The sequence below is a fragment of the Netta rufina genome, assembly GCF_964035555.1.
Source record: "Netta rufina genome assembly, chromosome: 3".
Lineage (NCBI taxonomy): Eukaryota > Metazoa > Chordata > Aves > Anseriformes > Anatidae > Netta > Netta rufina.
In genome coordinates, this window is record NC_140125.1 from 7,470,391 (window position 1) to 7,498,326 (window position 27,936).

General features: G+C 44.0%; 1 protein-coding gene across 6 annotated transcripts in view; it reads left to right on the forward strand.

Annotated features, from left to right (window-relative positions):
- PLCB1 (phospholipase C beta 1) overlaps window positions 1–27,936 on the forward strand; it is a 374,969-nt gene that overhangs the window by 26,159 nt on the left and 320,874 nt on the right. Inside the window, exon 1 of one of the 6 annotated variants that reach the window (XM_084284918.1) lies at window positions 22,604–22,632. The exons of the other annotated variants lie outside the window; for them this stretch is intronic. The gene's annotated coding sequence lies outside the window, so the exon portion shown is untranslated. Of the gene's footprint in view, window positions 1–22,603; window positions 22,633–27,936 lie in introns of those variants that run through there. 6 annotated transcript variants of the gene reach the window in all.

Sequence of the window (27,936 nt, forward strand, 5' to 3'; positions counted from 1 at the left end):
CTTTGGTAGGCTGGAATCGTGTCAGAGCTGTGCCGTAACACGCAGCACGGTGCCGAAGTGCCGGCGTGTAGGCTTGAGGGCAGGGGTGAGGAGGGGAATGGAGGAGTGCTGGCTGTTACCTAGCAATCTCAGAGCTACGAGCAGGCTGCTGGTTTGCATCCACTTCCAAACGTTATGCTGCTAATAAACAGCTTTTGGCAATGGAACCCTAGATTGGGAGGCAAATAACTAATGAATATAGCATTAAAGTACAAATATGAAAAAAAAAATAAAACCACTAAAACCTCCCTTTGCAATCCACGGGGAGATAGTTTAGAGCCATTTCGTTTTAACTCCAGGATCTTTTTTCAATTAGACCATTTTCTATGTAGTCAGTCTAAACTCTGTGGTTTTAAACTTCAGAGTAAGATGAAGCTGTATGGTTTTACAGTTACCCAACTGGGCATTGGAGAGGTCTTTCACTGAAATAGAGAAGAAAATCCTTTCTTTCCTTTTTCTCTTTTTCTTTTTAAGTAAGCAATATAAATTTCTGTGCCTCTGAAAATTCAAAGTCGTGCAGTATTTTTAAGTGGGCTCATGTTGTGCATGCTGTCAAAATAGAAAAACAGTGCTAGGGCTTGTTCTTTGAAGATAAATTGGTTTCCCAGAGACAAGCTCGCTTTCTATTGTCTTAGATTTGTGCTCAGAGATTTCTCCCTTGCAAGGGATCTTCGGAGTAGAAGGTGACGAGTGACAAGTCTGGAATATCACCTTCATCTGCACGCAGTGGGGCAGAAGTTTGTGTCTTCAGGCCTTTAGGCTTTGTCTGGCCTGCTATACAAAATAAGGAGGAGAGCCGTGCTCAGGGGCTTCTGGCTTTTGCCAAGTTGGTGGTGCAAAATTCAGTGAGCACTGTACCAGGAGCGTTCTTGTCTCACGGTGTCTGCGTTTTGTAATGTGGACATGGGCTGTCCCCCTTTTAAGCTGTCCCTCACGTATTGCACGCTGCCAGGTACTGCTGAAGGACGGCAGAGCCCTGCCGTGTGAGCAAGGCTGCGGGGTGACTGATGCTGTCAGCTCAACTTCTGCCTCTTGCAGCTGGCCGCCACGAGACAGGTACATCTCTGGGATTTGTCTTGCTGGCAGCAACATTTAATTCCTTGACAATTTAAAAGTCAATTAATACTGCATATATTGATGTTGATTTCCTCATCGCCTGTCGCTGCCTAATCCTGGAGTGAAAGAGCAAGTGCGGGCCTGAGATCTCAGTGCAAAGTAGCTCTTCAGTGTCACCGAAGATACAGCTGGACTGCTGCAGGAGCAGGTGGCGTTAAATGGTCTGCGGTGGGCACAGTTACTTCATGCCCTTGAAGACTGGGTACAAATATACTTTGTAAAAGTGGGGAAAAAAAAAACAAACACAAAAAACAGTGTTAGTCTGAAACCTGTTGAAGCCTTGAGGTGTTCATGAGGGCGTGTCGTTTGGCCGGTTGTGTTTTCTGGCTGTATCACACCGATGTGGATAAACATGAGCTCTGTGTCTGAATCTTCTCCCCAGGGCGTTTGGCTTCCGCTTTCCGCAGGTGAATAGTAATGAGGCATAATTCAGCGAAGGAAAGGATTTCTGCCAGCTATGTATAATCCCCACCTGTTACTACTAGTGTAATCATTAACTTGGCCTTTTAAAGTAACTGGAAACAATTATTAGCACAGAGGGCATTAGGTGCTAACAAAACTTCCAGGCACGTCAGCTTCCCTCAGAGTGTTTTTGTTGCTGATTGCCTATAACCCTTGTGACCCGCTGAAAAGTTTTGTACTTAGAGGACGCTGAACTAATGTAGAGGTGTGAAAATAAAACCTGCAAACAGGAGCTTGGTGCTTTCTTTGTTCTTATTGCTATTGCAGCTTCCTCTGCAGCTCAGGTGGTTTCATGGTGTTGATCTCTGCTCTTGCCAGCAGTTGCCACGAAGCAGCCTGTTGGTGGTTCTTGGGCTGCTGGAATTGGGCGATCTTTGGGCTGAGCTCCCTTACAGCTACAGAGAGCTGGAGTCACGCTGCACCCTCTCTCTCAATGACTTAGACAGCCAAGCAAAATTATTATTATTTTTTAATTATTATTTTCAGTAAACATTTAGGAGAGGACCTGTCTTCTGGCTTCCATCCAGCTTTGTTAGGTCAGAGAAATGGAACTGGTGAAACCACGAAACACACAGCCTGCCATCGCCTCAGCCTCGTCTCAAGTAAAAGTAAAGTCAAGCAAGTAAAGTTAAAAGGTTGCATATAGGGTACCACAGTCCCTTCCATGTTGTCGCACTGAGATGGTAAATTGTGTGCTGGAATTACGCCTTCTGAGTCCTCAGAGTAACACATACACTAATAACTTGCATTAAAAACGAACAAACAACAATAAACCCTTGGGATTTTTAAAATAAGCATATAGCTATAGAGGAAAATACAGTAATGGCAGCTTTTCTGGTATTGTCGTTGGAGAAATAATAACAAAAAAGCCGACTTTCAAATAAAAAAAAAAAAGCACATGTCTTTGTCTGACATTTGGAATTATTTCAGCTTTGTTGGAAAAGGGCTGGCAGTGTTTTAGCAGGGCCTGATGATCTCTTGGTGATCTCCAGCTGGCTTTTCCAACATCGGATTCTGTGGGAGCTGGCACAACTTCCCAAGCTTAAGGTGCAGCCCGCTGTACTGACTGAATAAAATGCCAGGACAAATTAATCTGTATGCTCGCTCACTGTAAGGATGAATGACCTGCTAGTTTAAGCAAGTAGGGAGGTTAAAACTGAAGCCTGGGAAAAGCCAGGAATTGAACTATGGAGAGCTGGAGGGAAGTAGTGTTGAAACAGGTGCATCTTGATTGCTGCCTTTTCGCTTCAGTCTGAGACAGAATCGCTGATGGCTACATCCTAATTCAGCTCCATGTCCTGAAATGTAGGTCGGAGATCGCACTGCGAGATCTGGGTTGTGGTAGTTTCTGTGTATTTGGAGGCACTGGCTTCGCTTGGAAAGATTCTTAAATTTGGGCCATTGCTGCAGTCCACGTTTTCAGTGAGGAAAAGTGAAATGTTGGATAGAAAAGTTGACTTTCTCCTTTGTGGTTGACTGGAGTGAGTGACGAAAATAGGTTTACGTCATTAAGGCTGACAGAAATACAACCTGGCGTCTTGTCGAATTCATGGCATTACTTCACGAGAGACTGATTTATATGAAACCTGCGGTGTTTGTCTTCAACCCTACAAATGATGGTGACTGAAAGCTGCCATAGATTGTACCTACTAGCCTTGGTATTGTATGATCTTTTTTTGTGTGTGTGTGTTTTTGAAGCCAAAAGGACAATTTAAAGGATTTTCTTGGATATGCAAAAGTGAGAAATTTCATGGCTGCAGCTGAGCAAATGAAACTTAGATTTTCAAGGTATTTGCTGAATACAGCTCTTGTGGCGGGTGCTACTGCCTCTCTTTGAAAGATTAAAGCATATCTAGACGGATCTGTAAGAGCTAGAGCAGCAAAATTCAGATCCTTAGTCTTTCGAGTTGTTTGAGTATTTTTTTGATATTAGCAGATGGTTCAGTAAGTAGAAAACATTTCAAAGATCCCAGCTTTAAATTCAGTGTAAGTTGCTGGAGATACTCCATTATTTTATCATGGCAGGTACCTGAGATTTAGGAAATGCTGAGCTGTACTGTTCAGTTTGATGAAAATACTCGACTGAGGTGAAGTAAAGAAAATGTATTTAATATTATGATGCTGAAGAGTTTATTATAGACACTTTGGAGTATTTTGACTAGAAATCATAGCATAATCTTGTTTTATAAGGACACCTTTGCATTCATTCTCAAAGCTGGTGCTCTGGTACAGTGTCATCTATTGTAAAATTCCGTGGTTTTAATGCAGTCCTTGGAAATTCATAGCAAACCTTTACTGAGCAGAAATAGGATTGAGCCTGTCCCTTAATAGGGATTCTGTCCTTCAGATGAAATATTAAACCAAGGTCCTTTCTGCTGTGAAGAAATAGTTCCTCCAGAAAGGGCAGGCTGTAACCTTGGCACATGGGCCAAGATCCCCGCTCTGTCAGGCTGTGATATTCCAGGCTGCACAACAGCAACGCAGCGCTGTGCTGCTCGCTTGCAGTCCCAGATGGAAAGTAATTGTGTGCTTGGGAGAATGGGATCCTGACCAGTGAATGGGCATCCTGTGCCACTGCACTGCAAATAATCCTTTTATTTTTTTTATTAAAAAAAAAAAAAGCATTCAGTAGTATATGTTTAATGTGTTTAAAGCCTTAAGCTGAATGTAAAAAATGCATTTAATAGTTGCCAGCTAAATAGTTTGTTGTTGGCAGCTTGGGATGAGTGTGGTGGTTTGGTTTTGTTTTTTTTTTAGAAGCCAACCTAAAAAATAGTTCAGGAAGTAATTATTTGGAAGGTGTAGTAGTTGGTGGTGCTCAAGACAAAATTTGGAACTCATCCAGCTCTTCCATATAATCATTACCCAAATTGTATCATTTCAAGGAAAACCTATTTGTTCCAGTCCATGCAACACTTGCCTCTTCCCTTTCCCCTCGTGTCAACCTTTACATTAGATTCAATATATATACTTCTGATTATAAAGCATGCTATCGTGTTTTGCATAGAAAGTAACAGTAAACAAATTACTGTTGACTTCTGTTATGCATCATCTCTAGAAATTTCAGCCATTTGAGCCCTCAGCTTGTTTTACTGCGTGTATTTGCTTGTATTGAACGTGTTCCAGTTCTTCATTTCCCAGGGCATACAAAATTGGTGAAATTCCATGGGAAAGGATTGTTTTTGGGTACGTAAACATAGAGCCAAGCGCTTTTAGAGCTCAGGAAGAGGCACTTAGAAGCTGTGGGAGTCAAACACGTCCGTATGGCTTGCTCATGGACCTTCCTCCAGGCAGCACGCTGCGCTGGGAGAGCAGAAGACTCACTTCTTCAGAGATCGCCTTCCCCAGTAGTTTTATCCGTGTTCTCCATGTCAGGAGAAAGCAACTCTGCTGTTATTTCCTGGATGGTGCTTATTTACCTCCTAGAGAAGTTATGCAATAAATAAAGCAAGACTTGGCCTGGCCAAGGTTGATGGAAAGTTCCAAAGGAAATGTCTGTGTATGGTTAGTGTTTGTCTTGAAATTTTTGTTGCACTTGCTAAAAAGAGAAGTAGATGTGTAAGCAAACAAAACAAGCTTGAGTCAAGCTAAACATGGAGATTATTTTCCAATTAATCAGATATTTATTATGAAATGTGCAATGTGCAAGTACTTCTTGAAAGATAAACAATAGCTGCCAGGGAAAACAGCAAATCAAAGTGTTCACTACTGTCCCAAACATTTCATTTTCCAACTGGTGTATTGTCATTACGCCAGTAACCAAAAGTTAACGTGACGTGCTAATTTAAAGAATATGTTTTGGCGTCTTTGTGTTTAGCAGTTCATCAGTTTGGCGGAGCCAGCACGAGGCTTTTCACTTGCGCCTTCCACATGCGGCCGCCCAGCTGAGCTCTGCCTCCTGCCAGCCTCACTGGGCCTGCTGGGGCTCTCTGGATGTCTGCCGATGTGATGGGCACGTTGGACTGGCAGCTTCTGGAGGAGGGGGGAAATACCTCTGGAGTTACTGGGAGTGGCCCCAGCCCAGTCTGTCTGGGGTGGGGAACTCTGCTGGCACACTGCAAGTGCTCAGAGCCACCGGCTCTGCTTTCCCAAGTACCCTTCTAAGCGTGTTTATAGAGAGACTTCAACGAGGGGTGAGGCTGGCTGTTCACCAGGATGCTGCGTAGGGCTCTGCAAACAGATTTCCACTGGTCTTCACTCCCAGACACTGAGGGACTGGAGGTGGAAGGACTCGGATGCCCCCGAAGTCTGGCTCTGTGGCCAGGGCTGGCCTTGGCAGAATTAAAAAAAAATCAGCTCCTTGGCTCCTAGAGTGTTTTGAGGGCTGTCAGGTCCCTCCAAGAAGCGAGAAAGTGTTCTCTTGGTTTTGTAGGGATTGCGTTTGTGTGTGGTAGCAGGGCACTGTGGCTATTTGGTGGCTGGCTTGTTTAACAGCGGAAAGAGGGATCTGCAGTAAGGCAGTGAGCCTTGCACAGAGTCGCTTTTGCTGAGAACCCTGTAAGATATTGCCATAAAAGTCAGTATGCTGTTACGCCCTCCTCCTTCCCACTGTCCTGCTGCCACTTTCTTATTTATAGAGCTTTTCCCAAGAACCTTCTTGTCATCCCACCCTTGTGTGTCTTGTGTGTGTAAAAGTGCTGGAGGAGCAGCACACGCTGTCCACAGAGCAGCGCTTTTTGCTGCTTCTAATCTTCATTGTCCTGAGCAAGAGAAGGTTTTGTCTTTTATGGGGCTTTTGATGAGCTTTGGAAAAGTTCTGCTCTCACTAATGTCTTCTAAAGCCTTTTTCCAAAACAATGAACTTTGAAATAATTGGACCTTGAAAATTCGGTGATTGTCTTCCAGATAGCATGCCTGAAAAGTGTGTGCCTGCGTTCAGAGAGTGTCTCAGATGCTTAACATTTCAAAATGCCATTACAAATAAACAGTCGCTGGCAGTATTTGCTGGAGATCTCACTGCTGAGTTAAGGTAAAAATCATGTAAGAGAACTCGTTCTCTCTGCCGCACAAATCAGACAAAGTTCTACTTTTCTCTGCTTTTTTGGAGACCTGGAAGACTTGCATCAGTTCTCAGGCAGTAAAAGGATTTGGCTCCGTGCACCAAAATACCCACTGAGCGGCAAACTTACGGTGTGCTGAGCAGGGGAAGGACACGAGGGCATGGTCCCTGCCTCAGGGATGCTCGCCTCAGCTCGCAGTGTGCGGGATAAGCACTGTAACAGGAACTCCTCAGGTACTGTTCTGAATGGGGAATTCTTTCTGGCATATTTTTAGAGGATTCGATAGGCTGCCTAGGAATTTTCTGGGGGGAGAAAAAGTTTTTTAATTTATGTGTTTTTAAACAGTTGGAACAGCATAAAAGATGATGCCAAGAAAGGCAGGATGCTTGTAAGCAAAAGGGAGCAGAGCCTGGGATGATCACTGTAAAAGGCAGCCACTGCTGGTGTCATTTTTCCGAAGAGATGAGGGTGGAAAATGTAGTGACAGAGTCCTGACATCCACAAGAATTAGTTTTCTTTTTTTGACCAGCAGAAAATGCTGTCCCTCTTCTATAGTTGAGGGGGATTTTGGAAACATAAATAACTTCAGCGGGTCTTGTCAAAAACAGCCAGAGCACTGATGGCACAGGTTTTACTTGGAGTACAGCAACTCTCCAAGTCAAAATGGTAGAAATAATTGTTTACTTTAACATCAAACTTGTTCTGTTGACAGGCAGGCCATGCATATTTTCAATCTTTTGATAGTTCAGGCTAGAAATAGCGAGGCCTGCAAAAACCCGTCCTGCTTGAGCAGTGTGCTCTGTCATTTGTGTCTGTAATGCTGCACGGTGCCAGAATCAAGTTTATAATATGCATCCTCAAGTAGTTTGAACAGTGTTTGAGTTCTTATTTACTGGGAGATAAGTGCTTCTCGAGTATCTACAAACTTGGAATGGATGTGGAGCACCAGATTTACTGCGCCCTTGTAGCGACACTAATAATCTTGTTGAACTATTGGGTGTCAGCATAGCTCAAATGCTTGCTCGCTCCTTTTTTGTGTGATCTCCCTACAGCACAGTAAATGTCAGTAATTATTCCCACGTTATTTTAAATGCCATTGCTAAGGCCAACTCTTTTAAAATGCCAGTTCTGCTTAAACTTAAAGATATCATAATTATGTTAACTCTAGAAGAACTTTTAAGGAAATAAATAACCTGTGGATCCACGAGAGTTGAAATAAACAATTTCTTTTGTCAGCAACCAGAATCTTGCTCATCTTCATTCATGAATGATTTAGTAAGGGAAGATCAAACCCTCAAGATTTTGCGTAAGTTGCTCTCAAGTTTTCCATTTTATCTTATTCATGACAAAGCTTTTTGAGCAAAAAGAAAAAAAACACCCCAAGCTAATAAAAATCCTGTGCTGCCTAATTTGGGCAGCAAGCCACTGGCTGTGCTCGAGTCATCTGCCTGATTTCACATGGTGTATCAGCAGTGCTTTTTCTTTTTTCTTCTATCCATTTCCCAGGCTGCCTGACACTTCTAAGCCATAATTTACTTCTTTCCTGTTCTAGCAAAAGCAGCTCAAAAGAATGTGGGTCACTGTTTTGTGGATACTTTGCCTTGATACACACCTATGGTATTCATTACAGTAAGATATGTCGATATGCAAATTATGTAGATTGTCTGCTAGCTTCTGCATTACCAGTTTTGGAGGGAAGAAGTCAAAAGACGCGCACACAGCACTGCTAGGTTTGCCTCCCACAAGTATCCTTCCTAATAGTGCCTGATTACATTCCTTCTATATTGGCATCGTTCTCAGAAGTGGCAGGCTTCTGAGTCGTGCAGAGCTCCGTCCTTAAACTAGAATAAAATGTTACTTCTGTACTTGCAAGGGTTGACATCACTGGAAAAAAGGAGCTTGTATCCACAGACTTTGGTAAAATTAATGTTGGTTTTAACATCCCTTGCATGACATATACATGATGTGACGTGGTATATGAATCGTTTCGTACATTGAATTTTGTTCCTCTTGTTCTGCTTCCTGATGCTCACAACTTAAAAGATCATTTCGTGACATTATGCAAATTGCTTAGCCTTATTTTATGTCTATGGAAGACGTGTTCTTCTTGCTGAAGTAGCGTGTGGAAGGTCTTAAGACTTGAGTTAATATGTCAGTAGCCTGAACTACAACTTTTCCTTTCTGTTTGTCATTGGCTAAAATGACAGAAAGCAGAGCCAGTCAGCCAATTAATGAGTGTTATACAATTAAGGAAAGCTGAGCTGTTCAATTAAGTTTCAATCTCTTGTGATGTCAGCGTGAATCTTCTTGTCTAGAAGGCTGGGTATGCCACAGCTTTCAGAAGGTACTAGCAGTAAGTGATCATCAGATGAATTTCAGGAACGCTTCTGAAATGTGGTTAAATAAGCTCCTGCCAAAGGCAATTCTGTTAGCTTATGGCATTTCTGATCTCTGCTTAATTAGAAATATTGAACTGTTCCTGTTTATTTACAGACACAGTGCACTCTTTTTCCCCTCTGGTAGCCATATTCCAGTTAGTGCTGTTGTCTCTAACACGGAAAAGCAGTGTGATAAAGGAACTAGACTGCAGGCTTTCTGCTTTCTACTGTCTGATGCGTGTTGCTCATGTAGATACACAATGAAATTCCCATTCCACAGAGCTCAAGAGGTGAGTAGCACGTTAACCATTAATCTAGAATTGCCGTTGAGACGTTGCCAACTGTGATGACAACTTTAGCTACCGCTTTTAGGAGCACTAAACACATGCAATCTTATTCTGATTTGTCAAGGCATTTTTTCCTTTCAATTTTACGCAGACACTGTAGCTGCAAGGGCAGTGTAAAATCGTTCTTGAAAAGTATTTGATGGGCTTTGAATTCTGCATCTCGTATACACAAAGCTTTATTGTGTATTTGACACGGAAAGCATCTGTCACACTGCCATTAATTTGTCAATGATATTCTTATTAAATGCCCTGTTAGATTAAAGAAATTCAGTTTTCAGATCGATGGTAGGGGCTTATGAGTCTTAGGTATGCAGTTGCTTCAAAGGCAAGAAATTTAATATTAACGTTGGTCTGCGAGAAGCTGACTTGAGTAATTGGTTGTTATTGTGAAAATTGCTTTTTATATCTGATGGACACAATTAAAGCTGCATTTATTGGAATGAACTGCCTAGCTGCCACACCGGCAGAAGACAGATTGTAGAGATGTATGTGATATTGTTGAGCCCTTGGGAATGAATGGTCCAGTCAGGATTAAATCAAATTGTTTGGGTGCTGTAATGGGAAGACTCAGGTTTGCTTTTATCCCTCCGGCTAGCTGGGAAATCTCAGCACTACGTTGTGAACTGCGAGATTGTGCTGTCATACGAAGATCATAATAGTAGCAGTGAGGAATGCGTGTTATCTCCAAGTTGTTTTGGCCCACTTAGTGCAGCATTTGATGTATCTAATGCATTGTTTATACTGCAAAGTAAAATATTTCATCTATTACATTGGAATGAAAATAAACAAAACTGAAACCAAGGAAAAAGGCGTGAAGAGTAAATATTTGGGGGAAAATATTACTCTGTGCCTCTTTCTAGCACTTTAATTGGTGAGAAGTAATTCCTGCGGTATTTCTTATAATTTCTGTCAGTTCCTTGCAGTGCCTAATTCCAAGAAACGCCACTACAACAAATGGATTTACTCTTGTCCATAAAATGACTGTTTTGGGGTAGTGCTTCTCCCTGCTTTCCTGCAGTGACAACCGTAGCAGACTCGCGTTCTGCCCAGCGCTGCCTCGTGGCTTAATGAAATAGAGGATTTTCCATGCTCTCAACTGGATTTAGCCTATGGCTGTGAATGTCCTGTAGCACACGGGTAATGGCTTTTAGAGCTACATCTGCCAAACCTCCTGTCTGTGATTTGTGTAAGCACCATTAGGAGGCTCTGGGCTCGGATGCCACAGGCTTGGCTTTGGTTTGGAGGATGAGTGCGGGGAGGAGGGTGGCAGCATCTTCTCAGCCCTGCAGCTTCAACCAGATTCTGCTTTTTGCTTGTGGCTGTCAGCATCCCTCACCTGACTGCGGTGACTGACCGAGCCCTGGGACCTCCTCTTTAATTTCCCTGGATGGGAATTAAAATGAAGTGTAACTTCTAACTTGTAACTTAGTCATGTATAGTGCAGGGCTAGAACTGGTGTGAATGCCATAAAAAGTAAAACGTGTGTGGAGCTGTAGAAAATCAGTCCAGCATGCTTATTTTCTAAGAAAATTGTCTGATGAGATATAAACTGATGGCACTTGGTAGAAACGAGACCGGGGTCCAGTTTCAGAAGGTATCCTTGATGCAAACAAGGATGACACCTTGCTGAGCGTCTCCACAGCTACAGAAGCAGTGCTTACAGCCTGCTCAGTATTGTGGCTGCTGATGTGGATTAAAACATAGGACAGTTGTCTTTCATATGCTCTAATTAACATTTAAATTTAACCTATAGCAAGACAATATTATTATTTTTTTCCAGTTACAGGAAAACTGTTGGAGTAGATTTGCTTTTTTTTTTTTTTTTTTCCCCCTCTGCTAGAAGCACATCAAGCATCCACAGACAACTGAATGCAGCGATTCTCAGTGGGATAGCCAGAAACGGACAGAAAACATGATAGTATTCCTGCTACTGTCGCCGAGATGGGAAAGAATAATTCCCAAACTTGGCAGCTTGAGCCATTCAGCTGCCAAGTGATTTTTACATGCAGCTCTGGGTATTAGCTTCAGTGCAGAGGAGGATAAAGGAAAGAAGGTGTGAAGGGATCAAATTCATTTATAGTTCATTGTCGTCTTCTACCATGGGTGATGTTAAATAACTTGTACTCAGCCTGTGTCAAAGTGGTGTTTGCTGTGGCATTACTATCGGGGGCGGGGGGGAAGACAGATTGGTTTCTGGAGGAACGCTATCTGCTCTCCTGCATCTGGGGATTTGTAGTGAGATATGGTAAGAGCTAGGAAGATTTGAAGGTGAGAGGATAATAAATTACAAAACAAACAACAACAACCCACCCACCATAGCGTTAAGGCAACATGTAAGCAGAAACGTAAGCGCTCAACATACAAGGTTCTCGTATTGGGGTTTCTCCTATAGCACTGAAAATCCTGTATTAACCCTGTTACTGCCTCTCACGTGAGCTGTGGGCACACAACAGCATGCATTTCAGAAACAAAACAAAGCATGGATCCTGCTCTTATATGGATGTAAGACTTCAGTGTAACATTTTAAGATAATATCTTATCTTTGGAGATATTTCACTTGCTCAGAAGCAAATGCTCACAACACAGCACTTACTAGCAAAGTATGAAGTGAGCAGATTTATAAGGCTGTCCCATTCTAACTGCAGTGTCAGGGGTTTCAAGATGCCATTTGTACAGCTAGAAGGGCTCCAGACCTCACTGGCAGCGAACTTAGCTATGGGTGGGCAGGACCTTGAGGTGGGCCTGGTCGTTTTAGGGATGGCCTAAAATGCTCCTGGATTTCATTTACTTGTTCATTGCCTTCAGATGTTGGCCCTGTTGGGCTGGTTTACTGCTGCCAGGTTCTCAAGCAGACCCAGTGAAGTCCTTCATGGAGTGCTTCTGAAAAACAACAAGGCTTTTCCTAGCAAAATTCATGAATGCGGAGGTGGTACCTCCTTTTGCCAGAGTGATAATGCTTAAACCTGTAGCATTGTCTGCCCATTTTCCTGAGCAAACATGGATGGTTATGAGGCACTAGTTTCTAAAGATAATCTTGGAAATAAATACTGCTTGCACCTGTGGGCCCTGCAACCCCCTGCTCGGTTGCTAAATCTTCTGAGCACCTGCAGGCCTCCTGTATGCTCATAAGTCACTCCAGGCTGTTGCTTTTGAGCGAATTCAGCTTGCTTCCCTTTTTAAGAACTGAACATTAGCTATTACCGAGAATCAAGTGTGTACATTTTCAAATTACTGGATGGACAATTTCTTCAAATGACTGCTAATGAGCAAAATGTACTTAGCATCTGACCTTCAGGCTGGCTGGATGCGTAGGGTCTGGGCGATGTAGCTGTTCCTTCCGCTGATGAGCACAGCTTCTGCTACAACTGGGGTTTCAGTTCAGAGATTAGCACTTGCTAATTCAGTTCTCATTTCTGAGAATATTCAGTAATATCACTTAATTCAACGTTTCCATTAACTTCCCAGCTATGTAAATTGTTCTCTTAGAGTGCTTATGGCAAAGGCAATAAAGGCAAGCCAAGCCTGTTCCTCTGTGCTTGAGAGAAGACTCAAGTGCTGTATTGCTATCACCTGTGCTGATGAGCACCTGAAATGAGTTAAACTATACAGCACTGAGTTTCAGACGGTTTCTAAGAAATTGCTCTTGTTGTAAGCACAGAAATTCTCTGGCTGGGCTTTCTGCTGACTGCTGTGGAGTGCGTCTGCCCCGTTTCTGGTAAGTTGGTAGTAGAAGATACAGGATTTAAGACATGGTTAGTTGGTGCCAAGCCAGAGCTACCCAGCCTGCCTGAGAAGCTGTACCTCTGCCTGGGCTGGCATAAGCACATGGCACAGCCTCTTGGAAATTTGGGGGAGCCCTCTGGAGACTGCATGCCCTTAGCACTGACCATTCAGGTGGGAAGAAGGAACATAAGGGATTGTTAGGACACGGTTATGCTCCCCACACCTAGAGTTTTCAGGGCTGAAGAGGGCTGCTGGTGCGTGTTGTGTGTCTGGTGAGCAGGAGGGAGCTGTGGGTGATGGCCATGCCAGGGATGGGGACAGAGCCTGGGAGCTCTCCTTGGGCAAACAATGACAACGGAGAGCTCGTGGGAAGGCAGCTTGCTCTTTGTGGCCTAGAAACTGGAGAAAAGCGTGCTGTCTTGTCAAGGTTTGAAGAGCTAACTTTAGCAGAGCTGTTTATTGAAAATTAATGTTATATTCTGGAAGACCTTAGATGACCTGAGAAATTTCTTCAGATGATGGCATTACGTAAGGATGGTAGGAAACTAGGTAGACTTTGAATGCAGCCTTTTCTGGTCGTGGCTCAACTATATGCAAAGTTGCAAGTTATTTTTAACAGTTGTTTCTTTTTGGCTGATGCTCTTATAAAATATTTACAGTTACGGTAGTTTACTTTTGTATACTTAGTGACTGATCCTTGCAATGCTGCAACATTTAAAATGGGGTAGTTTTCCTTGTTTTTAAGGGGGACAGCTTATTGCACGTGTTACGTATCTGCATGGTGATTGGAATTATTTGCATAGTTTTCTTTTAATCTGAAGATCCCCAGAAGTCCCAGCTAATCTCCTACAAAAACATTTGTCTGTATTCGTACTATGAGAAGCATTGCTGTTGCGACTTCAAAATGTGCTTCCACTGTGACTGGCTGATTAATGCTTGTTTTCAAGGATTCCGCATTTATTTTGCATCCTATTTCCATCTTGCCTTCAAACGCTTTGTGAGACTGCGAAACTGGTCATAAAAGCAGAGGCTGACCCTGTGAATTTTATGGCCTGTCATATACTTGCTGGTCACAGAGCAGCAGTACTATTATTATGCAGTTCTTGGATTTTAGACATGAAAGATGAAAGCAACTTTCTTAAGTAAAACACTTCTCTCTTACGGTCAGAATATAGTAAGTCCAGCTCATATGTACATGAGATAATTTTACCTCTGGGAAGCCCTCAGTGGCTGAAGTGAAGCTTCCAGTGTCCAGATGCTGACCATTTAAGTCTCTCCCCATCTGCACTTCATTGCTTAAATAAATATAATAATGAAAATGGATGTGAATAAGCATGTGAACAGTATTCTCTCAGAAAAAAATAGTAGCTCAACACAGGATGTAGATGGTTGTCATTCTACAGAGAGAATGGCCAGGAGGCACTAGGGTAAGAAACAGAGTGAGTAAAGGACAAGTGCTAATGTACCTAATAGGAGCTGGCAGGCTGGATCGTTTCCCTTTGGTCTCTTGATGCCTAGAAAGGGAAAGAAAATAAAGACTCAGAAATGAGCTTAGTGTATGAGGAACCACAGAGCGACTGGGTGGTGTCCGTGACAGCGATGCGTATCTAGGACTTGTTTATTTCTAGCTTGTGTGTCTCATGTTTGGAAACAGGCGAGCTATTTGGTCACAGTCCTGCAGCACAGCCTTCTTGGTAAGGTGGAGTAACTTAGTATTTTGGATAGTTATTTTAGTCTTTGTTATTACTAGTAGCTTATAACAGTTTATTAATTTGTTTCTTTTAAGGTGTGTTTATCTGGAGAGTGACAGACACGCTATGTCTAAACCATGCGGTTACTGAACAGAGCTGTCCTCTTAGCTTTCTGGCCTTAACTCAAAATGTGCTTTCATGTTGGCAAAGGGAACATTTTTGGACTGTGCTCAAGGTCCCAAGATTTTACCATATCTGGATGTCCACTTGCCTGTGTTTGTTCCCCTTTGGCTTTCATTTTTCAACAGCGCTGCAGAGAGAGCACTTACTGGCAGCAATGCCGAAGGAAACAGCGACTTCTGAGTGACAGATGCGGAGTCGTCTCCGCAACCGCGCTCAGAGCAAGTGACTGCAGCTATTCACATCTCCAGCTTAACTCCCAGAACTTGCCTCCTTCGTTTGGAGAACGCTGATTAAAACTAGTCGGGGCTACGCAAATTCAGAGATGTAGACAGCCATCAGTTGCCAACTGAGTTAAAACAGATTGTTAGCCAGCTCTCTGTTGATGCGATTAATGACCCGAGTTGGTTGTTTTTAAGCATATCGCTGCCAAAGCGTGCTAAACAATAAAAACAGGAAACGTGAGCGTCTTGAACCTCTTCGCTACTGTGGTGTCACCAGACATAGCGGAACGGAGGCTGTGCCGTGCGTGGGCTGAGCAGTGTGCAGAAGCAAGGGCTGGGATATTTAGGGACTGATTATGCCTCTGCTGCACCCAGGCCGCCGGCTTCTTGAAGACATGAGAATTGGCAGCGATCTGCAAGGAACCACCTGCTTCCTCGAGATTGCTGGGATGTGCCTTAGCTCTTGCTCTCTGTCCCAGCATATGTTTCCTGCTCTTGGGTTTGGGACCAAGAAGCGAGAGCATGGCTGTAGGAAAAGGAATTTCAGAGCTCCTCTCGGAGCATCGTGGGGCCGCGTACCAAATCTGCAAGGCAGCAGGGCCTCCTTCTCCCTCTGCTGTGCCTGCGGGGTGGTGGAAGGGGGAGTAGGACACCACAGGAATGTCTCCTAGTTATGGCGGGTACCGAGAACAGGGGGCAAAGTGAAGGAGGAGATCAAGTCCATAGGTTGGAAAATCTCCCTATGATTTTGGCTGTGACTGTGGTAGGAAGTTTGTGCCCACTTTTGTGCAGATGAACTTGTTCTGAAGCACCCCAGTTGTTCTATGAAAGCCGAGGGGGTCTGAGTGTTTGCCCCCTTCTGAAGTTGTTTGCATGTCTTCAGCGTTTGCCAAAAACTCTTACTGCATTGTTGGAAGTGGCGAAGAGTGAAGTGGCTGATGCCGTAGATGTATTCTCCACTGATACTCATTTCTGTGCTACCAGCTTGGGAAGAGCTAACTCAGTGTGAGAGATCTGCTACAATTCCCCTGGCTGAATGCTATGGTCATGAGTAGTGACACTTAGCCCCAGTGTCAGCGGATGCTGCTGAGACGAGAAGGCAGAGGCTGTAGTAGGTCTGTCCTTCATCTCCTGCAATTTTCATTTTATTTTCATCTGTGTGTTGAATATTATCACTAGCTTTTATAAAAAATTAAGTATTAAAGAACAGTACTAAACACAGCAGTAACTAGTAATTTCTAAGGCTATTACATGTCTAAATCCGAGAAAGTTTAAAGTGCTTTTCATGTCTCTATTAAACATAATAAATTAATAAAAGAATAAGTTATTCTTAAGTACACACTTGATGATAAAAACAAATATGCCTGCTTATAAGCCAGAACCAATTAAGTAATGAAAGAACTGGTCAGCCTGTTAGTTGTGCTTCTCCATTTCTTTGTTTTAGGTTTTAAGTTAATAGTTTCCTCTTAAGCTTTATGAGCCTTACTGGTGCATGCACACGTGTTTTTATACAAACTGGCACTTTAGATAGTTATTTCACTCATTTCAGATTCACACCGCTTAAATCGATGAACCTTTCCTGGTGTTCTTGTAGGAACCAAGAGCAACCAGGCAATAAAGCAAATTGCTGTGCAGGATCAGGTGGAGAAGATTTCCCCTGCCACGACTCCAGACACATGTACTTGCAATTCTCCTGGTAGATGTTTTGCAGCTGTGTAAATACTCGATTATTATGTGCTGCTTCTTATCTGGCTTGCTTTCTTCATTTCTAAAACTATAACACTGATCTTAATTCTGTGTATAATGTTTCCCCTACCAGCTCAAACAACTCTTTCCCTTGAGTTTGTGTTCTTAATTGCAGCTTTAGATCAACTCTCTCCTCTTTTTGTGTAACATTTCTTTCCTTTTGATCTGGAGACCTACTTCAAACATGTTGTAATTGAGCATGCATCTGCCACTTCCTAAACGTTTACTCTTAAACTGCTGCTAAGCTGAAATTGCCCCCTGTTCGTAATTCAGGGAGCCAGGAAGGTCTAAAGAAAAGAAGCTCGCAAACCACCAGTTTGGATTTTACTGTTATTTTGGGTGCTAGAATCTTCTGAAGCCAGCTGGTTTTACTTCACTTGGTGTAAGCGCTGCTAACATCTCTCAGACTCCAGGGGGCAGTTGTCGAAGCACTGAGAATAATCCAGCAATCCATCCCCCCGACGGCTTGTTTTTGAATCTAGCTGTTATGGGAAAAATCAGAGTGCAGACTGCTGTGATGTGCCTACCCATGTGGTGCTGGGCCCCACTCCTTGGTGACGCCCCGGCGTGTCACAACGAGGGGGCGATGGTCACCGTAAGGGCAGGCCTGGTCCCATTCTGCTGGGTGCTGGGTCAGGGCGTGAGCTGTGTCTGGCTCTTGGTGTAATGCTGGCTGCACACCTGGATGAATGGGACAGAAGGGAAGGTATTTGACTGGAATGTAAAACGGTTTGGGGGAAAAAAAAGTAAGCCGTGCTTGTGAAGCCTTAGAGGTTACTTCAGTTCTGGATTCATCTTCACCAATTCTTTCTCTGCCAGCAGGAATTAGCAGCATTGAGTGGCACAGTACACTTAAGGTATTGTATGTTGAATCATCCTTACAGCTTTCCTTAACTGCCTTGTCTTTTTCCTCTGAGCTGTTAGCTAATGATTTAACCACTGTTAATTGGCTTTCCTGAATTAGTTTGCGTGGAAGGCTATGGAAGATGCTGGAGGTCTTCATAGCTGCAAGTATGCCTTGTGTTAGTAGATATTCAGCAGGGGGCATGTTCCATATGAGGTTGCTCTGCCTTAAAGTAAAACCAAAAAGGACCTCAAACCTGCCCCCGAGCAGATTTGACACCCCGTTGGATGTCACTAAATGCTTCCTAGAAAGAGGTGAGAGGGTTTTTGTAGTCCTTTGCTATAATTCACTATGAAATATTGCAGCAAAATAGTTTTCCTCTGAAGCTGGATGACTTTTTTTTTTTTTTTTTCCCATAGAGGAGCTCGCTCTAATATTTAGGGATTTCTTCACAGTAGCAAGTCAAATTGTGTCATTTCGATAAAGTGGAATTTCATTTAATTGGATGAATACTTTTTAGAACTATAGCCTTCTTAGAGTTTTTGAACAAATGGACGCGTGGGAAAACTGATTCGAGTTAATTTTTAAAGTGGCATGTCGTACTGCATCAAAACTCTGTGTGGATGCTTTTCTTCAGCATTAAAGTGGATTAATTCGATTTAGTTTACTTCACTTCCAAACTTAAGTAACAAAATCATATTAAAGTCACTTTAATTTTGAAGGAAAGCATCCACATGGAGTTTAACTCATTTTCTTTAGCTCATACATTAAACTGCCAGTTGACTTCTCCGAGCATCCCTGTGAAGTTGTGCCCTGAGAGCCAGAGACCTCATCTAAGAGCTTCCATCAGCTTCAGGGACACTCCTATTCTAGGTAGAGGTGGCAGTCTGCGGCCCAACTATGTAATGTTAGTGTCACTAAAATGCAAATGTAATTTCTACCTTGTGGATATGCTTGGTACACCCCAATTTGGTTTAATACTGAGTTAACGAAGCTCTAAGAAAATGTTTCCGAGTAGTTTGTTTTAATAGGCTGTTTCATCGTTCCGCGCATTGACTATTGCAGCCTTTGGAAATAAAACTAGACGCTAGGATTTGGGGTTGACCTAGGTTTCTGTGGCAAGTGAGGTGGTATTGTTGGCACATATTAGTGGTTTGAGTGACAGTGCCCAGAGTGTGGCTGCAGTAAAGCAGCTGTAACCCCTTTCTCTGCTCGATCTGTAGATTTTAAACAACTGTGTGCAGGCTCTAGGCAGGCGCTTACTCTTTTTCGAGCAGCACTATCTGAAAAAGAGGAATGTAGGTGTGAGGCTCCGGGTCACTGGAACCGCCGTGGTGCTCTCGGACCCAGCCCGGCATCGCTCTGTCTTGGTGCATGTCACAGCACGTTTTATAAGCGCGTTCACAAATGCCTTCTGTTGGCGATTACGTGACCCAAGGTGAGGAGATTTTTAAGCCTCACGGTGTTGAGGTCCCAGGAATACGTTGCAGAGGACAGGCACAAGTTTGTTTGAGAAGCTGTGTGCAACCATTTTGTTTCTTTTCATGTTCTTACCAACAGGCTGAAGCTAGTGCTTAACAATGTTAAAAGACTTGCGTTGACCTCAGTGGTATTTTGAAGTAGACCTCAATCCTCAAGAAAAATCCTTATGGCTTGATATATTCCTTTCAGGACGCTCCAGAAAGAAATAGCTTGAGAATATCTTGGCAGATAAAAATGATCCAAGCATGTGAACGAAGCCTCCAAGGCACCCAGCTCCAGCAGAGCTGGCGTAGTGTTGGCAGGGGGAAATCAAAGGAGGTGCGTGCGGTGCTGTGCACACCCCGATCCCACCCGTTTCTGACAGCTGCTTTAGTCAGGCTGCCAAGGGGCTTGGGCCTTGCTTGGGTTTGGTTTTGCATCCTCGTGTTCTGTAGCGCACCGCTTTGAGGCAAAGCAGTGTGCGAGTGGCTGTCAGAGGAGGGGTAGCATGTTTGTCTGTTTTTTTTTTTCGGGTGCTGTGTTGAACTGCAAACTTTATCCTCTTGCTGCTGGACAGAACCTGAGTGCGTGCTCTTCTACCTGCCAGCACACTGCCTGGGTCACTCCGCCTGTCGGGTCTCAACAAACCAGGTTTTCCAACATCTTCCCCTACGGCTGGGCTTAGGCTGAGCTGCTTTGAAGGCAGTACCTCAGTCTGGACAAACGAGAGGAGTTGCTTGCAATGCTGAGATACTGTCCCAGAGACCAGCCGGTAGCCACGGTGTGCCGCGGCGTTTTCTCAGGCTGGAGGCAATTCTAGCAACTGTTCTCTGACCTTGGTGGAGAATTTGCAGCCTATCGGTATTTTCTAACCGCAGCCATCAGAACTCTCAGCCCCATCCCTAGGTGACATGGTGGCCTTGAAATCCTGCGATGGGTCAGAAGCTGCGTCGCGTAAAATTGCCCCCGAAACTGCAGAGCTGTCTGCAAGACTTACCGGGCAGGTGGGACAGGGTGCATGGTGTTAGCATCGCCACCTGACTCAGCTCACCCTTGCAGCTGCCTACGGCTTGTAAAAGACCTTGCTCTCGTAATAGGATGCTTACCCATCGTTCTGGCATGTTCTGGTGGCCAAGCCAGGCTGGATCGAGCACAGCCCTGTCTGGCAGCTGCTCTGCTGACAGGTCTCCTCATCTCTCAGAGGAGAACCATCCCTTCTTGGTCTCGGTGGGGCTCCTCCCTGTATCACCCCATCTGCTCATCCCACTCTCACCCACCAATACGATCAGATTCGGGATTTTTCTGTTTGCTTGCTTAAAAAAAAAAATATTCTGGAGTTGTTGGAGGAGAATTTAACTGTTATGTTGTGTTTCTTGGAGATGGCAAGTTGTTTCATGATGCGGACGGTCTGACAACAGGGATTCTTCCAGACAAGTCCCCCCGTCTCTCCACGTTCAGCCTTCTGTGTGTTGGTGCTTGTTACGTTTGGAAAGTATGTTGGTTTGTTTCCCCAGGTTGTTGACAGTGCCATTGGCAAGATTAGATTCTGGTGTAAAACATATTGCCATGAGCATAAACGTGCATGTACTGTTATTTTGACTGGGAGGAAGGTTGAGTCTCCCAATGAAATTGGAGAGGGGAAGGATGTTTTGCAAGTGATTCATCATTTATTGAGATAATTTATCTTTTCTTCAAAGCCCTCCTATGCTACACTGTGAAGGCATGTCAGGCGTTCCTCTTGATACAAGAGGACTCCTAAAATAAAATGTATAGAGCTAAAATTGTACGCCCTTAAAATTGCACTTTGACAGTACAGAGAAGTTAGGTCTGGTGGCTGAATCCCTGAGCGAGCTGACCAGGTAGTTTTATTTTCACTTCTGCTAGAGATCTTTGGTGTCACCTTGACCAATCCACTTTATCTGTGGCCTTCTCCCAAAAACAGAGCAGAAGAAAGGTAATGTTTCCTTTTCCTTCTGTAATTCTTGCTGTAATTTGGAAGCACCTTGGGGTAGGGCTTGCCCCATACCCTGGCCAAGTGTGCACTCGTTGTTTGGGTCACCCAGCAACAGCAGGTAGGAGATACGTGTGGGGTGCTTTTAGCACCCTGTGGTGATGCAAGCCCTGATAGAAGCATTGCTTTACCAGCATAAACGTGTTTGGTTTAGTTTTTCTTGGTATAGCTCTTTGTATTCTGTAGAGTTTGTTGAAGCTAAGCCATAAATAGTTATGGTAAGTCTGTCTACAATGAGCAATTTCCTGACCAAAGTGTTATGACAGAGTTTATTAAATATAGATCTCATCCTAGTGTGTACACAAAGCCAAATGCAATTAAGCTGTGTCATGGGCGAAGCCTAATTATAACAACAGGTAAAATCCTGCAGCCGGTCTTGCCTTTAAAATCGCACAGCCATGCTGAGCGACAAGTAATCCAGTGCTTTGCTCCAGCTGAGGTATTTACCCAGTCGCCTTCTGTTCTCCACCAGAAACTGATTAAGGTAGATGTGCTTTGCAGCGTACGGCCGGAATTGATGGCAGCAGGAGGTGTCCCGTGGCATGAAACGCGGAGCTGCAGGTTCCCCCGGGAGCGTCCCGCTGGCAGCGCGCTCTCCGCTCCCTGCCACGGAGCAGTCCAGCTCGGTGACCTTTGGTTTTGCACAGGCAGGAGTTTAATCGCGTATAGACGGGGCCCAGCTGGTTGGATCTTTAAATAGTTGCGAGTGCTTGACTGGAAATAGTGCGGTTCAAAAAGGAAAAGTTTCTCGTCAGTTCAGGCGACTCCGCCTGCTGCAGTGCCAGCCGCGCCGGGATGGAGTGCGCTCCCCGGGCAGCATTTCCCAGCTGCAGCCCCAGGTCTGCAGGACGGAGCTGAAGCGGAGGCCCCTCACAGAAACCTTGCTCGCCGTGGAAGCGAATCCAGGCACAGCAACCTCTGCAGGTCTGCGGCATGCAGACGGCTCGTGGTGGTAGCAAGCGTGAATGCAGCAGTTGTTCGGTGTCCTGTAACACAAGACACTTGCTAAGAGGCAAACAATCTGATGTTTCACTTGGAGCCTACACGCATTTCATTTACCAGTGCTTACGTGGGAGGGCAGGGTGTCGGCGGCGGCTCCCTGTGGCTGCAGGGCAAAGCTGGAGTGGTTTCGTGGGCTGCCTCGGGGTTCCTCCTCCTTTCTGTGGGGATGCAGGCAGAAGAGCTGGGTCTGAGCTATTTTAAATGCTTTGATTTTGCTTTGTTTCACCGTGTCCAACCCGGAGAGAGAGGAAGTGCTTGCTGGCAGTGGGAGGCTGTTAGTCCTGCTGGAAGCACATCAGTAAGTTTTCACAGGGTTTCCCTGCTTTTTGGACTGGAACTTCTTTTCAGCGCTGGATCTCTTTGCGGCATATCCAATTCACCAGCAGCAGCTTACAATGATACATTGAGGTAGGGATTCTGGTGTATAATGTAAAATATTAGATAACATTCCCATTCGTCACCTTACCAAAGCCTTTGGTTTTAGCTGGGAATGTTACACTGTGCTGATCTCCAGCATTCAGCTCACCAGAGTGATCCTGTGCTCCCGTTTCTAAAATCGTACTTTGCTGACATACTGGGGAGCTCTTCCGTGTGCTGTGCAGTTAGCTGAATAAATACACAAAGCTCTCCTTTTGCTGAGAATATTTTCTTTGGAAGTAAAGACAGGATGAGATCTAGAAATTGTGTTTATCAAGCCACAAAACACTATCTATTTATTCATGAAAAATGAACAGATAGCGGATGAAGCCTTGGCTATGTGACAAAACATCCCTTAGAATGAAGGGAGCGCCTGCAGCATCTGCCAATTTATTGTGCAGAGCTGGAGAGCTAAATGCCCCGGGGCTCTTTGTCAGTCTCCCAAAATCTGCGGTGTTCAGAGGGGCTGGGCTAACCCCTTTTGCAGAAACCGGTGCCTGACCTGGTGACTGGGACGAGATGCTGTGAGCTGCCTCTCCGATCCCCCCGCCCTTGTTACAGTGATTTTCTCCTGTGCTGAGAGCACCGACCCACGGTGATGCCGTCTGCTTCAGCCCAGTTTGTCTCATGGATACGCAGAAGCAGTTTCTTTCGTATAAAGTCCTTACAATGGATGGTTTGAAGTGGCTAAGTCAGCTCCTTAGACGCTGCTTATTTGTTGCAATAAGTCCACTGGTTGGCAATCCCAACGGCGGTGATGAGAGGAAGGAGCAGACGACGGCGTGCTGTGTAGGCGCCGTATTTTAATACCAGGGTGTTGTGCTAGGAAGACCAAATAATGCGCTTGTTCTTTACGTGCTGGTGTTTTAGTTGTCTTTTTTTTTTTTTTTTTTTTTTTTTTTTGTGTTGACAAGCTTCCTGTGGGATTCTCCTTGAATGGGAATCTTAAAATGAGAATTAAAACATTTAACGGTCTTTAAAACTATTTATTTGCTCTTGACTTTCAGAGTTAAAGTAATAACCTCTGTGAGAGCGATACATCTGTGCGGCTGCTTTAATTTACTGCAAGTTTGATTAATGCTGAGTTGTTGATGCAAAAGGATTTCTTTTGGTGACTGAACTGTAATGACTGAGAAGAATAAATGTCCTAATTTAATATTTATGTAGGTGTCCTAGTAATAGGCTTCCTACGTCCTAATTATATAAGAAAGCCAAGTGTCTGTACTAACAAGAGTTCATATATACTTGTAGGATAAGAAGCAGAGATAGGTAATCAGACTTCGTTCCTCACAAACGCCTCTTATTTTATCTCATGAAACAAACAAAAGCTATTTTATGACCCATTAATTTACAGCTGGCTCGTAATGATGCATGTTTTCATATTTTATAAGATTCTGTTGCCATCAAGCTCAGGATTACTCAGGTTGCTTACAGATTGCACTTCCTTTCTCTTATTTCTCCCCCTAAAGGTATTAAAAGGGTCATCAGAAATATTTATTTTTAATGAGTTTGTACTAGAATACATCTTAATTTTCCAACTTTGATATCTTGGCAGTCAGTGTTTGACATTTGATAGGTTTCTTCTCATTCTCTTAATCTCACTGCCTGTAGTTTTGAAGTCAAAAAAAAAAAAAAAAAAATCCGTCCTGTGGTTGTTTGATAGACCAGAAAATAATTAGCTGGTTTCTGATGTTTAGTTTGATGTAGTAATTTTGAGACACACCACGTCTGTTCTGTGGGAGAACTTGTCCTTGTGAGAAGGGAATGTTACTGACTCCGGTGTATTTTAATTCAGTCAACTGGAGGGAGTGAACATCCTGAGGTTGAGAGAGCAAGCTGTAAGTACACGTGAATTTTGAAGTCATGCTAGTACAGGAGCCTTCCTAACTTCATTCATTCTGGCCATTTCCTTTAGGAAGAAAACTTCAAAGGCACAAATAGCTATTTTTGAGTGAGTGGAGGCTGTTTAATTGTCCCTTTGTGCCTTTGAAATCTCAGCTATGTTTTATGAAACAGAGGGACTGCAATTGATTTGTGCAGTCTCTTATCATTCAGTAGCAAAGATAAATTGTTAAATGTTCTTAAAGCGCAACTTGACAATAGAAAATTATTGTTATTTAATATCAAGATAAATCAGGCAATACAAGGACTCATTTGGAGGATGGAAAACAATCCCATTTTCGGAAGGCTTTGTTTGTGGCACAAATCTGCATGTCAAAGACAACAGCAGCTAAATGATGTAGAATCTCGTGTGCAATTAATTTATTGGGGGGGGGGAGTTGATGTACTTTGTGATTAGGGCAAATCCTTTGAATCTTAGATGCTTTGAACGTTTTTGTCTGTCTTTTTAGCAGTGCTCTCTGCTTTGCAAATCAAAGTCTGCCCAATAGCGTGGAGCAGAGCTAGGTTGCTGCTGCTTGGAATGAAAACAAATGGAAATTAAAATCCAGGCAGGGTCTTCACCCGAATATTTGGTGGCGGCTTGGTTCAATTCGACTGTCATGATTTTAGTGACTGCAGCGTCCCGATTCAGGAAAGCTTTCCAATGGCAGCGTGTAGCAGCAGAAGGGAAGTTACATGATGCACTTAACCTGTTCTGGGGGAGGGAAGGACGTTAGTGGCTCTGTATATGCTGCCTGCAGTGTAGCTGGGAATTAGTGAAAGCCAATTTGATTAAACGGGTCTGGATAGCAAGATGACCGTGTGTCGCAACTAATTACTTGGGTACATCTAGCCGGCTTTGCTCGTGGCTAAATAACAGTTTGGAAAGAACAAGTGAATTTCACACGGCGTTCTTTAGCGGGTACAGGGGCCGGGTGGTTGCTTCGTAAACCGTTTCACTCTGTTTATTTTCAGAGAGCTTTCAATGTGCTAGGAGATGATCAAATGTTGCTTTGTAGCTGGTAAGTGTGCTGCAGGCTGAGTCCTGGTGGATGCTGAGGAGTGCCTAAATACGTGATAAATGCGCTGATCTTCCACGAATACTTTGAGTGCAGCCTGACTGCAAGATTAGCACCGGGTTGGAGGGAAGGTAAATGATAACAGCGTGAAACTGGATAATGTGGATGCAAAGAGGAAGAGTGCAGCTTGACACACATCCTCACACGCTGACCTATAGCATGTGCACACACACGCCCTGGCACAGCCAGTAACCTGTGCTGGCTGTGGAGATGAGATGAGTGCTGTGGATCACCTGAGGAATATTCCTGTTTAAATGACATCTAGAAGGTTCCTGATTTTGCTTAATATTGTCATAGTACTAGACTCTACGCAGAGTACTTCTCTCAGGATCTTTAAAATGATTCAAAATAAACCTTGCATTACACTAATGCATTGCTACCTGCTGAATTAAGAACAAAGTTGCTGCTGTAAAACTTCTCTCTGGAGGTTATCCTGTTTTACAGTGCAGACCTCATCACCTGCATTACTCTAAAGAGAGCTGGAGATCTCTTTATTGTCAAGGCTTTTGCAACTTCTGTTTCACCTTAAAAAAGAAAAGGTGGTGGGGGGAGGAACACCCTGTCACCCTGTGTGCCAGGTAGGTCAGTGTAGCCTTGCTCATCGGTGCAGGGCCACGGAGTCGATGAGGCAGCGGTTCAGGTACAGCAGAAGTGTAAAAGAATGAATGGTTGAACTGTTTTTGCTCCAAATGAGCTGGTTAAAAGAGTTTTGCCTCTTGAACCAACTAAATCCTAGCCCAGGCATACTGTGAAATAGAGCTGTGTGTGTATTCAGGTGTGCACACTCAGGCACACGACTATATGCACGCGTGCTGTACCAGGTTAACAGTGCTGGCTTAGCGTATGCCCCATCACGAGCCACCAGCAGTAACTGCATATCTCAGCTGTGATCTGTGCTGGCTGAATTTTGTGAGATATGGGGTTTCTGAACGGGATCATCCATGCTGTTAGAGAGGCACTGTGGGGTTGCTCCTCTCTGAATTAGAAGTGGTAGGGCATGTCTCCAAATGGTTGACATGGTAATCTTCTTTTTTTCTGCTGAAGAGATTGCTTAGTTCAACAAATAGGCAGCTTTCAGAAAACTTATATTTTCAGAAGAAAAATTATGAGGATACACTGGAAAGCATGGAACTGCTCCTTTTCTTGGGCCACCAAAGTGGAAACGTTTCCTTTTTCAACAAGAAAGTATTATTTTTTTTTTTTTAATAGAAGCTGGACAACATGCTGGTTTTCATCAGAATTTCGTGTGGGAAAAATTCTTGCTAACCGGGGGAAAAGGGCTCCTGGGGTTGCAGCTTCCCCTCCGTTACGTGGAACCTGGAGAGAGGAGTAAGCACCTCGTGGCCTGCTCAACAGACACCGTGCCCTTCTTCGTGTGCTTGGGCAGGGCAGCAGCTGGAAAAGGCCAGCGTGGCCCCTTCACCAGGCGTGCTCTGGATGTACCTGCAGGTTTGGCTGAGTTGGCAAAAGACATTTCCTCTCCTGCATCCTTCCAGCACCTCCAGCGCAGCGCTGCCATGCCTACAGCGCTAGGATGCGCGTGGCTCTGCCCTAAGCTAGGGGAGCAAGGGTGGTGCTTTTATCACCAGGTGACTTTGCTGGATTTTAGGAAGCAACGTGTCTTTGGGAGGCTCGCACGAGGCACTGACTGGGTGCTACCTACCCGTGGCAGGAAGGTTCCTTCCTTGGCAGGGAAGACAAAGCGTGTAGGCGCGAAGCTGCCAGCACTGCAGGCAGGAGATGACTTGGGAAGTGACATGCCCATTATGTGGGTGGTGGAGATACGTCTGCAGTGAGATTTGGCTATGTAAAGAACGAGTACATTTAAAAGCTGCAGAAAAAAAGTTGTGGGTTGTTTTTTTGGGTGTTTTTTTTCCTTTTTTTTTTTTTTTTTTTTTTTAAATTATGGTTTTAATCTTTAGCTCTTTCTGGTCTGAAATCTTGTTTCTTTCTCTCCCTTTAAAGAGAACAAGGGGGAGAGACAGTAATTGACCACAAAATGACTGTTTCCATCCAGAAAAATCTGTTTTGTCTGTGCTGTGACTTCCTATTTACTTACTTAAAAAGAGCAAATATGGGAAATCACTATGGAAAAGGCAAAATGATGATTTTTGTTGGGTTATTATTGGATGTTGTTGATGGCAATAAATATTGAAAACTTAGGAATAACTGATTAAAAATGCACTGGAAGTTTCACGCTCTAGTTTTTGTTTTACTTGAACAAGCCTTTTGTCCAGGAGGTGCTCCTGCCCAGTGTTTGCTGGCTGGGGCTGCTGAAGGTGGTGGGTGGGGTCGTAAGGAGAAGCCTGGGGGAAATTTCCTGGAGAAGTTTGGG